Source organism: Perognathus longimembris, chromosome 7, assembly GCF_023159225.1.
Source record: "Perognathus longimembris pacificus isolate PPM17 chromosome 7, ASM2315922v1, whole genome shotgun sequence".
Taxonomy (NCBI): Eukaryota; Metazoa; Chordata; class Mammalia; order Rodentia; family Heteromyidae; genus Perognathus; species Perognathus longimembris.
This window is the reverse complement of record NC_063167.1, coordinates 70,029,099-70,040,998: the sequence shown is the minus strand read 5'-3', so window position 1 is coordinate 70,040,998 and position 11,900 is coordinate 70,029,099. Positions and strand designations below refer to the sequence as shown.

Genomic DNA, 11,900 nt, shown 5'->3' with positions numbered 1-11,900 from the left:
AGCCCTAGGTTTGATTCCCCAGCACCACATATATAGAAAATGGCCAGAAGTGGCGCTGTGGCTCAAGTGGCAGAGTGCTAGCCTTGAGCAAAAAGAAGCCAGGGACAGTGTTCAGGCCCTGAGTCCAAAGCCCAGGACTGGCAAAAATAAATAAATAAAATAAAATGGTCATTTTAAATTTTATTGTTGTTTTAGAGGTAACATACAGTGGGTTACTTTTATATATGTCAGGTAATAAATACATTTCCTTTCGATTAGTGTCATCTGTTCCCTCTCCTATCCCCTTCCTCCCATCTCCACCTGTGAGATGCATAGTTCATGAACATCAGTCCCAATGCAGCCAGTGCACTCAACTGCTGCATTCTCACCCTTTTTCCTGATTCTGTGACTTCCCCACAACCTTCTACAGATGTGTACATGAGTACACCATGTGTATATAAAGAGTAGAGTCATCAGAAAAAGCAATAAAAATCTTTTAAAGTTAGCCTGAAATACCTATCATTAAGAGTGTTGGCAAACAGTTTTATAAACAGCCATGCATGTACACATTCTATCACTATTTGGTGGGTTTTTTGCTGGTCCTACGGCTTGAACTCAGCCTGGGCTCTGTCCCTGAGCCTCTCTGTGCTCAAGGCTAACACTTGAGCTACAGCACCACTTCTGACTTTTTTTGTTTATGTGGTACTGAGGAACCAAACCCAGGGCTTCATGTATGCTAGACAAGCACTCTACCACTAAGCCACATTCCCAGCCCTGCACTTTTTTAAAGGTAATATTTGTCAGAAAAGAATACAGATGGCATTAAAATACATTACCAAGCATAATGACTCATTGCCTGACTTTAGAATTGAATGTTGCCAGTACTAGGGCTGATGGCGAAGCTCAGTGGATCAGGGATTAGCACAAACCCTTGCTCAACCTGTAGTAGCACAAAAGCAGAATAGGAAATTCACCATTGTTTTGCATTTATTTCAGCTTGTCTTGCCCTGCATCTCTTTTTAATAGGGCTTGTTTTTTGTTTGTTTATTTGGTTGGTTGGTTGGTTGGTTGGTTTTTTTGGTGCCAGTCCTGAGGCTTGAACTCAGGGCCTGGGCACTGTCCTTGAGATTCTTTTTCTCAAGGGTAGCATTCTACCATTTGAGCCACAGCTACTGCCACTTCCAGTTTTTTCTAAGTAGTTTATTAGAGATAAGATTCTCATGGCCTTTCCTGACTGGACTGGCTTTGAATTTCAACCCTCAGATCTCAACCTCTTGAATAGTTTAAGATTATAGTGTAATCCTAGCTACTGGAAGCTGAGATCTGAGGATTGTGGTTCAAAGCCAGCCTGGGCAGGAAAATCCATGAGTCTTGATATCTCCAATTAACCACCAGAAAACCGGAAGTGGCGCTGTGGCTCAAAGTGGTAGCCCCATGACCCACAAAAACAAACAAAAATATATATACACACACACACAGAGAAGTGTGAGCTACCAGTACCTGCCTATTAATAGTTTTAATCACACTGGTTTTAAAAAAAATATTTAACATATGTATCCCTAAAATAACCTATTTTTTAGTTTTGTTTCTGTATGGAGTTCATAGGAATGAGATACTATATAATCTAGGGACTCTTTGTATATAGCTGTCATTTATGTTTGTTGATATGTATTTCATTGTGTGATTATTCATATATTGTGAAGAAGTACATAACCAGGTTGGAGTAGAGTTCATTGGTGGATGTACACCCAATGTGTGAGGCCTTAAATTCAATCCAAGACACAACACATACACATATAATGATGAAATATATATATTTTTAATCTGTTAATATCTGACTTTTTAATTCTCCAGCTACCTCATTTATGTTAACCACATTTCAAAATAAGCTATCACCTTTCCCATTTTTGGACATGTCACTGGGATGCCCCACAGCAACTTGGAGAGTGAATTAAGGATTCCTACCCCAGTATCGGGAAAGCAGACCATGCTAACTCTGAAGTGCTTAAGAAGAGGCAGAACGGGGCTGTGGCTATGGCCTAGTGGCAAGAGTGCTTTCCTTGTATACATGAAGACCCCAGCACCACATATACAGAAAACTGCCAGAAGTGGCGCTGTGGCTCAAGTGGCAGAGTGCTAGCCTTGAGCAAAAAGAAGCCAAGGACAGTGCTCAGGCCCTGAGTCCAAGGCCCAGGACTGGCAAAAAAAAAAAGAGGCAGAGCTCTATAGTTCCAACTAGCTACCCCAGCATGCAACTTTCTCCTTGCTTCCAAGAGCCATGTGTTGCATTAGTGGGTGGGTTTCTATATGCTAGTGATGCTGAGAATCAAATTTCATAATCTCCAGAATGAAAATAGGTATTTCATAGGGTTTGTGATGTGTTGATTACAAGCATATGCAAAGTTGGTTTGCATTCCTGGAGAATGTCATCTCAGTATTTCAATTAACAAAGGGCCATTTGGGGGGCTGGGAATGTGGCTTAGTGGTAGAGTGCTTACCTAGCATGCACAAAGCCCTGGTTCGATTCCTCTGCACCACATACATAAACAGAAAAAGCCAGAAGTGGTGCGATGGCTCAAGAGTGCTAGTCTTGAGCAAAAAGAAGCCAGGGACAGTGCTCAGGCCCTAAGTCCAAGCTCCAGAACTGGCAAAAAAAAGGGGGGGAGGGAGAGGTGGCATTTGAGAAAACACTAGTCATTTGGGCTGTTTTCACTGAGTTTTCCATTGGCCAGCAGCAAATTGTGTGCCTGTGGCTCACACATGTAACCCTAGCTACTCAGGAGGCTGAGATGGCAAGATCTCTGTTCTAATATTTCGAGACAAGGTTACATTCTAAGGTTCTGGGTGGACATGAATTTACAGGGGACCCTATTCAACAAATAAGAATTCCAAAGTGTGACCCCCCCCAGCAAACAGCAGTATTTGGTTACAAAGGGAACATAGTGGGGGTTTTCTCAGAGCCTTTCCTGTATAGGCGTCCTCCTGAATAGCTAGAATTATACACAAGATCAAAAATAATGGAAAATCCTGGAAGATACCCACAGATTAAGGGAATATATTTGAAGGTCTTCTCCCTTTCCCTCATTAGGCAATGGTAAGGCCAATGTCATTAGTATTCTTCCAAATGAAGGCATGCTTCACCAAACTGGGGTTCTGTTCTGAGAAACATCCTGGTGTGAATGCCACAGTACTTACACAGACCTACTGGGACAGGTAAAAGACTTGACATGGCTTCTTGCTATAAATGGAAGTGTGAGATCACAGCCAGCTTAATCCAGCACACTGACATACAGTAATTTGTTTTATAACTGAGGGAGTACACTAAATGATTTTTTTTAAAAAAGGATAGTGAATACATAAACCAGCAACACAGTGATGTTACCATTTCAGTTATTCACTATACATAATTGTATGTGCTAAGCTTTTATGGAACTGGCAGTACAGCACACTGACATACAGTAATTTGTAATGGGGGAGTTCACTAAATGATGAAAAAAGGATAGTAAATACATAAACCAGCAATATAGTGATATGTTAGCATTTCAGTTATGCACTATACATATCATAATGTGCTAAGCTTTTATGGGACTGGCAGTGCAGGTTAATCAAACCAAAAACTTAACTATGGCTGAGACATCACTAGGCATAGGACTTTTCCAACTTCTCATGGGACCATCTTCATATCTGTGGCCAAACTTGACAGAAAGATCATAATGCAGCACAATTGTAGTACACAATCTCAACTGTGTCAAGAGAAAACATCAGGGCTGGGAGTAGGGCCTAGTGGTAGAGTGCTTGCCTCATATACATGAATCACCACATATGTAGAAACAGTCAATGTGGATGAGAACTAACCAGTGAGTGTCAAGTAAAGCTATAAAATTACAACAACAAAAAAGAAAAGAAAACTAAAGTGAGGGAGCTATAATCCTATAATCTCAGCTACTTAGGAAGCTAAGATTGGGAGGATCTCAGTTGGAGGCCAGTTCAGGCAAAAAGTTCCTAAGACTCCATTCCAACTTTAAAAAAAAAAAAAATGGCATGGTACTGTGCCTTGCCTTTTTTTTTTTTTTTTTTTTTTCCAGTCCTGGGCCTTGGACTCAGAGCCTGAGCACTGTCCATGGCTTCTTTTTGCTCAAGGCTAGCAGCACTCTGCCACTTGAGCTACAGTGCCATTTCTGGCCGTTTTCTACATATGTGATGCTGGGGAATTGAACCCAGGACTTCATGTATACAAGGCAAGCACTCTTAGCACTAGGCCATTTCCCCAACCCCAGTGTGCACTTCTTATTCCACTTACATGGAACATAACTAGGATTGACATTAAAGTCAGCCTGGCAAAAATTGAGACCCTAATTCAAAAGATAACAAAAGCAAAAACAACTGGGTATGTGTGGCCCAAGTGGTAGAGTGCCAGCCTTGAGTGAAAAAGTGAGAATGAGAAGCCCTGAGCCCACTACTGAGACAAAGAAAAAATTTTGAGGAAAAGATGGGGGAGCCCAAATTAATTTTGTAGTTTTATATCACTGTCAATGAATTGCTTTATTTTGAAACATGTTCTTCTGTAATTAAAGTTAGCAGAGGAAGTTGGTTGAAAGGTTAATGTGACCACCTTGAATTGTTCTTCTCTAAAATCTCAAAACAAATATGAATTTCCCTAAATACTGATAACGTTGGACAAAACTGCAAATGTTTATTTGCTGTATTGATGCTTGTTTTTGAACAAAGAAACTCAAATACTTCCTCCATTTTCCTTTTCTTTAGCTTTTTCTTATTAATAGGCTCGTACTGGAGCTTGAACTCAGGACTTCAGGCCTCTCACTCTCACTTAGCTTTTTCACTCAAGGATGATACTCTACCACTTGAGCTATATCCCTACTTCCAGCTTTTTTCAAGTTAAGGGGACAAGAATCTCACAGACTTTACTGTTCTGGCTGGCTTCAAATGGAGATGCTGGAGCTGGGAATATGGCCTAGTGGTAAAGTGCTTGCCTCGTATACATGAAGCCCTAGGTTCAATTCCTCAGCATCACATATATAGAAAAAAGCCAGAGGTGGTGCTGTGGCTCAAGAGGCAGAGTGCTAGCCTTGAGCATAAAGAAGCCAGGGACAGTGCTCAGGCGCTGAGTCCAAGCCCCAGGACTACAAAAACAAAACAAACAAATGGAGATGCTGTGATCTCAGCCTTCTTCATAGCTAAGATCATAGGCTTGAGCCATGGGACCCAACTGATGAATGGAACTTTTAAAATATTAAAGATTTCCTACTAAAAAGGGGTTTGTAAGCTTTGCTAAGAAGTCTTAAGAATACCTTTACCGTTATTTTAGCGATGTTTTGGTTTTATATATACATAAAATTGACAGCCTATGCCTAAACAGGGTGTGCTGGTGCACATAATCCCAGCATCCAGTACTCAGCACCATGTATCTCTGAGACCAGCCTGGAATACATAGTAAGAGCCTATCTACGAAAACAAAAAGAGCTAGGTGCTAGTGACTCACGCCTGTAGTCCTAGTTACTCAGGAGGCTGAGATCTGAGGATCATGGTTAGAACCAGACCAGGCAGGGAAGTCCTTGAGACTCTCATCTCCAAGTGGCACAGTGGCTCAAGGTGGTAGCCTTGAGCAAAAGAGCGCAGGGATGGTGTCCAGGCTCTGAGTGCAAGCTGTCAAGGCCCTCAATTCAAGTCACTCCCTCCCCAAATGGCACAACAATTCCAAATAATGAAAGTATGTCACAGTGAAAGTAACAGTGTAATTTTTATTGGTAAGCAATAAATAATGATGTCACCAATACTTAGACTCAATAAAACAAGTACAATTCTTTAATTCTTCAATGAACATCAACTACTTGCTGCATATGTCCTAGGCAATGTTTGAGAATACAATGCTAAACCAAGTAGGAAATTAATGCTATAGTTCAGGGAGATGGGTAATAACTGATCAATATGTTAATTTTGGAATGAGACCAATGAACAAGCTTTTATGAATAAAAGTGATGGTGCTAGTATGTACTTAGACTTTGGAAAGGTCTTTTGTTCACCAGTGACAGTGGATCTGGAACCCTGAATGGGAATATTCCAGATAGGCAGTAACTGATAGAGAGGAAAAGCATGGCAGGGAGAGACAACAGGAAATTCATGTCTTTTTTCTTTTCTTTTCTTTTTTCAATACTGGGTACTGAATTCAGGGCTTACACTTGCAAACAGGCACTCTACTTCTTATGCCACACCACCAGGCCCTTTATTACCTTGGTTTTTTCCAGGTAGGGTCTTTATTCCTGGGACAGCCTAGGTTACTATCCTCCTATTTGTATTTTTCCTGTCAATAGAGACAACAGGTGCACACTATGGCACTTAGCCATTGTGCTTCTTCCAATAACAGGTAAGTGCCACCACACCCAGCCATAGCATGAGTTAGAGTCTCACCAACTCACACAGGGCCTCAAGCTCTCAAGCTTTTTCAGCTCAAGGTTGGCACTCTACCACTTGAGCCATATCTCCCCTTCCAGCTTTCTGGTGCTGATTAACTGGAAATGAGGTCTTGGCTTTATCTGCTTAGGCTGGCTTCTAATTATGATCATCAGATCTCAGCTTACTGAGTAGCTAGCTACACTGAATGCCAGCCACAGACATCACATCACCAACTTTTTATACCCAGCCTGGCCTCAAACTGTGATTCTTTAATATCTACTTCCCAAGTAGCGAAGATTACAGGCTCATGAGTCTTGAAGTAGGAACAAACTCTAAAGCATTGGAGGAAACAATGGGAGTAGATTTGAATTGCAAAGAAACCAGGACCCAGAGAACCAAATGGAATCTGGATAATCTAGGGCCTTAAAGACATAGTTGGAGTTTGAATTGTATTCTAAGTGCAGTTGATTCCAATCAGCATCTAATTTGATTAAAAATATCTTTGGCAGCCATGGTGTCACATACTTACAATCTCAAAATTTCAGCGTCAGTCAGGAAGACTGAGAGTTTGAGACTAATGTGAGCAGACTTTCCTGGGCTCAGTGGCGGAGCCTAAAATCCTACTTTGTAAACTGAAACCTGAAGACCAAAGATGGAGGTCAGCCAAATCACCCTTATCTCTAATTAACCAAAAGGCAGAAGTGAGTCAACAGCCAGGTGCTGGGGGCTCACACCTTCTAATCCTAGCCACTCAGGAGATTGAGACCTGAGGATTGCGGTTGGAAGACTAGCCTGGGAAGGAAAGTCCACGAGACTTTTACTTCCAAGTAACCACTAGAAAACTGGGAGTGTCGCTGTGGCTCCAAGTGGTAGTGTGGCAGGGGCAGCTCCCAGGCCGGAGTTCAAGCCCCACGACCGACAGAAAAAAAAAAAAAAAAAAGCCAGAAGTGAAGGCAACGCTCAAGTGGTCGGGTGCAACCTTCCTTCTCCTTTTTCTATGTGGTCAAACTGGAGATCTGCCTGCTCAGCCTCAAAAGTGCTGATTGCCAAGCGGTAACCACCAAGTCGTCTAGTCCACTTGTGTATTCCCTAGGTGCAGTGCTATTTTAAAGGAAGTCGTTTGGGTTAGTGCTCGTGTGGCACACTCGTCATCCTAGCTACTCAAGGAGCTGGAATTGGGGGAGCTGCGGGTCCAGGCAGCCGGGGACAAAAGGTAGTGAGACTCCCATCCGCACAGGATGGTCACTGCAGAGCAGTCTGGTGGAGTGGGGCTGTTGGTTAAGTGAACACACAGCCTAGCTCATTCCAGATCGTCTCCTGCAAACGAAGTAGTTTCTAGAATACAAATCCGAGGCCAAACTAATGACATTACATCCTAATGCAGAAGACAAAAGCGCGTTTGCCTGGCCAGCAACGAGAAACAGGTTTAAGGACTTCTGGATTCCTGCTGGGAAAGAGAAGTCCTCTGGATGATATTCTTGACTTTGCTCTCAGAATCGTCGCCCTCCGGGTTTATCCAAGTCTCGCTGCCGTCGGGTCCCGCCGCCCCAGCAGGATAAAAAAAAAAACACTCGGGTTAGGGAGAAACAGGGGAAACAGCCGCCAACCTGGTGGTACCTAAAACCCACAGCACTGGTTGGCGTCACTCAGCGCTTGTGCGCAAGCGCATCAAGAGCGCGTTTCCTTCCGCGCCTCCCCCCCCCCTCATCCCGTGCACGCGCTGGAAGACTGCAACTCTCGCGAGAGAAGCGAGATTTATTCCTACGTACCGGGCCGTGCTGCTTATGGCGGCGCTGGAGAGGGGGCGCTGAGCTGTTGGGGTGAGTACGACCTCGGGGCAGAACTAGGCAACGGCGCGAAGCTCGGCTGAGAGAGGATGAGAATATCAGGACTGACGGGAGAGACTCTGGAGCCCCGGCGGGAACTCCTAGAGCTCAGGGTGGGAGGACTTAACACCGAGTTCCTACCCGGCCTCTTCCGTCCGTCCCCGTTCTCCGCCTGGACCTCACGGCGGATCGCGGAGCGACAGAAGGGGACGAGGCCGGGGGAGGGGGAGCGGCGAGCGCGTGGCGGTGGTGGTAGTGGTAAAGTGGGGGAGGGAGCGAAAATGGAGGCTCCGGCCGCAGCCAAGATGGAGGCCGCGGGTGCGGGCCGGGGCGCGGGGGCTGCTGGGAGCCGTAGTCCTGCCACTACTCCTCTGCGGCGTGGCCGGGGCCGCGGGAACTACAAGTCCCGGCGGGCGCGACGAGGGGGTGGTGGCGCGGCTCTTTGTGTGCGGCCGCAGAGGCCGTGAGCCTGGGCCTATGCCGTTCGTGTGTGTGTCCCGTCCTTTTCCGACGGCCACCCGCCGCGGGCTGGCCACGAGGCTCGGGCGCAATGCAGCAGCGGTGCCCTCTTTGTGTGGGACAGGAGACCCGGCTCCACCCGGGAAAGGGCTCTGGGACACCTCCGGGCCATGGCTGATTGACAGCCTTTTCCCCGTCGCTCACGGCCGAACTCCAGCCCCTGAGCCGCCCCTGCCGTCGCGCCGCGGAAAGGGGGCCGGCCTCGGTTTGGGGGCACGTGGCCCCGCTCCCCCTATCTTGGCGAGCGGCGCCTCCCTGCGCCGGGCAAGCGCCGGCCCACGTTGTGCAATGGAAGGCTGGGTTTCGTCCTTGTCGACAGTCTGCCTCTCGGGAGGCCTTTACCTTCGTGTTTTATCTGTACGAAACCCTAGTGCTACGGTTCTTTCGCTTTAAAGGCTTCCCTTAGAACACTCTAGATGGCTGCTGTCTGGCTTGAATTACAAACGCTCCCTAAAACAGGCCTCCCATTAGTGGGCGGGTTAATTTCCCTGTTCCGCGTTTAAAATGAGTACATACATAGTGTTAAAATAACTTGGAGACAGGGAGGGAAGGATGCCCAAAGGCCCTGTGGCCGTTAAATTTTTGGGGCTGCTATGAATTGGCAGTTCGTAGCCAGAGCTACCAACCTACTCTTCTTTAAAATGTAGGTTCCAGGTTATTGCCCATGTGCTAAGCTGCCAAACTGCTCGTTCATATTTTGAGTTACAAGAAGGCAAACGCTGTCAGGACTGTATCAAGGGATGGTATAATAACGTTGGTACCGCTAAGAAAGGAGCTGTGTACTTAAACAGGCATATACCTGAGTCATAGAACCGAGATAAACATTCACCCTGGTTTCTTTTTAGTTCTGACGCCGAAATGAAAGAGCCCGGAGTAGTTTGAGCGCTTTTGCAGCTGCTCTGGATGTTTACCGGCAAGATGAGTATTTATAGCAGCTGAGTTGAAATGTAAAGTATTTGAGGGACAGAAGATAGGTTTTCTTCTTTTGTAAATAAACTCTGACAACATGAGTGACCTGTGAGACGAATGTGGTTGAAAAATCTGGGAGTGCTAAAACTGCTGACTGGTTTTTCTGAATTCTCCCATTCCTGGCTCCCTTCCCTATCTAAAGGTTGGCCACTACAATGCCCCTCCCTTTTTTTTTTTTTTTTTCATTTTAAATTGTGGGGGGAAATGGGCTAGGAATGTGGCTTAGAGGTAGAGTGCTTGCCGAGCATGCATGAAGCCCTGGGTTCAATTCCTCAGCACCACATAAACAGAAAACGCCGGAAGTGGTGCTGTGGCTCAAGTGGTAGGGTGCTAGCCTTGAACAAAAGGAAGCCAGGGACAAGTCTCAGGTCCCGAGTTCCAGCCCCAGGACTGGCACACAAAAGAAAGAAAGAAAATTGTGGGAAAATACACTACGTACCATTCAGTAACATTAAGTAGATTCATATTGCTGTGGGGGCTAAATATATGTGTCAAGGTAGGTGAAATACGGAAATTTCTTTTGGGTGGATTTTTTAGTTGAATTTCAGAACCGTATCGCAAAATGAAATACAGATTTCTAGATTGTTGTTAAATGCAGTAAAAACAAAGATTTGCTGTACCTTCTTAGTTTTGTCATTTCAAAACACAATGGGAGGGCTTTGTATATAGCTCAGTGGTAGGAGGCATGCCTATGGGTTTGATCAAAGCATCCAAAACAAAAAGGCCAAAACAAAAACAAAGGCAGTACTATTTTGAGATCTTTAATCCTGGCACTTCAGAGAGTGAGATAAAACCCTTGCCTGTGAGGCCAACCTTGGTTACCTAGTGAAAATCCTGTGTTGACTTCTCCCACTAAATTAAAAGGATTTGGGCTGGTTTATTTGTTGGTCCCGGGGTTTGAACTCCGCCTCACATTTGCTTGCCAGATACTCTACCACTTGGGCCACACTTCCAGTTCCTTTAAATCCTCTAGTTTTGGTAATTTTTAAAGTTATACATATATACGTGTGTGTGCATGTGCTTGTGTGTGCAAAAAAGCTTAACCTCTGGGCCTGGTATTGTCTCTGAACTCTGGGCTCAAGGCTAGGTCCACTTCTGGCTTTTGGATGGTGAATTGAAGGTGAGGCTAGCCTTGATCCTCAGATCTCAGCCTCCTGAGTCCCTAAAGATACAGAGCACCTGGCTTTTGTTGTTGTTGTTGTCGGTCCATTGGCTTGAACTCAGGGCCTGGGCCCTGTCCCTGAACCTCTTTGTGCCCAAGGCAAGTGCTCTAACACTTGAGCCACAGCAACACTTTGGGCTTTTTCTTTGTAGTTTTTCGGGGATAAGAGTCTCACAGACTTTCATGCCCAGGCTGGCTTCCAACCACCATACTCAGATCTCAGCCTCCTGAGTAGCTAGGATTACAGTGATGAGCCACTGGTTCACAGCTGTTTTTATTATCTTTAAATAGTTGCCATTTCACAAATCACTTTTTAAGTACAGTGTCACTCCTTTCTTCCTGACCAAAGACTGTCTTGTATTTGTTCTTACTCATTCTTGGACCTTCCTCCCAACTTGTTTTGTTGAGTTGGAGGGTCACACAGTTCCCTGGGCTGTTCTTGATTGAACCATGGTCCTGCCTGTCGTCCCTCCTTCCCCCATAGTCTCACTATGAAGCCCAATTTGGCCCTGGAGCTCATTCTCTTTCCTCAGCCTCCCCAGTTCTCAGAGCATAAGGCTTCTGTGCCCACTCTTTTTAGAATTTTTCAAAATAATTATTATACTGAAAAACATAATTGTGTTTTGTAGGATTTAATGGCTAGAATGGTTTTACAAGTTAAAAGTTTTGGTGGGTGTGACTTAAGTGCCCATCTTGTCTTAGTGTAAAAGCCCTTTTCCCATCACCATTTGAAAAATGCTCATTTGATTGGACATTTTTTACTTGTTTGTGTTAAAGGCTAGTTCAAAACAAGACCTTAAAAATCTGACACATTAGTCACTTGTTTATATTTGAACAGGGTAGTCCAGACATAGAATTCAGTATGCAGCCCTAGCACCCTTATACTTGTAGTCCTTCTGTTTTAGTGGTGCTAGTGCTGGTATTACAAGTATGCCCTACTATGTCTGGAGCTAACATGTCCTTTTATACGAAATAGAGCATTAATGTGAAATTGAAAGTAAATTGGACTGGGAATGTGGCTTAGCCATAGAGTG

At 44.8% G+C, this 11,900-nt stretch overlaps 1 protein-coding gene across 3 annotated transcripts in view; it reads left to right on the top strand.

Moving 5' to 3' along the window:
* Positions 1 to 8,101: 8,101 nt before the first annotated feature.
* Positions 8,102 to 11,900, top strand: part of Csde1 (cold shock domain containing E1) — a 44,284-nt gene continuing 40,485 nt past the window's right edge. For all 3 annotated transcript variants that reach the window (XM_048351832.1, XM_048351831.1, XM_048351830.1), the window contains exon 1: positions 8,102 to 8,210. The gene's annotated coding sequence lies outside the window, so the exon portion shown is untranslated. The remainder of the gene's footprint in view (positions 8,211 to 11,900) is intronic.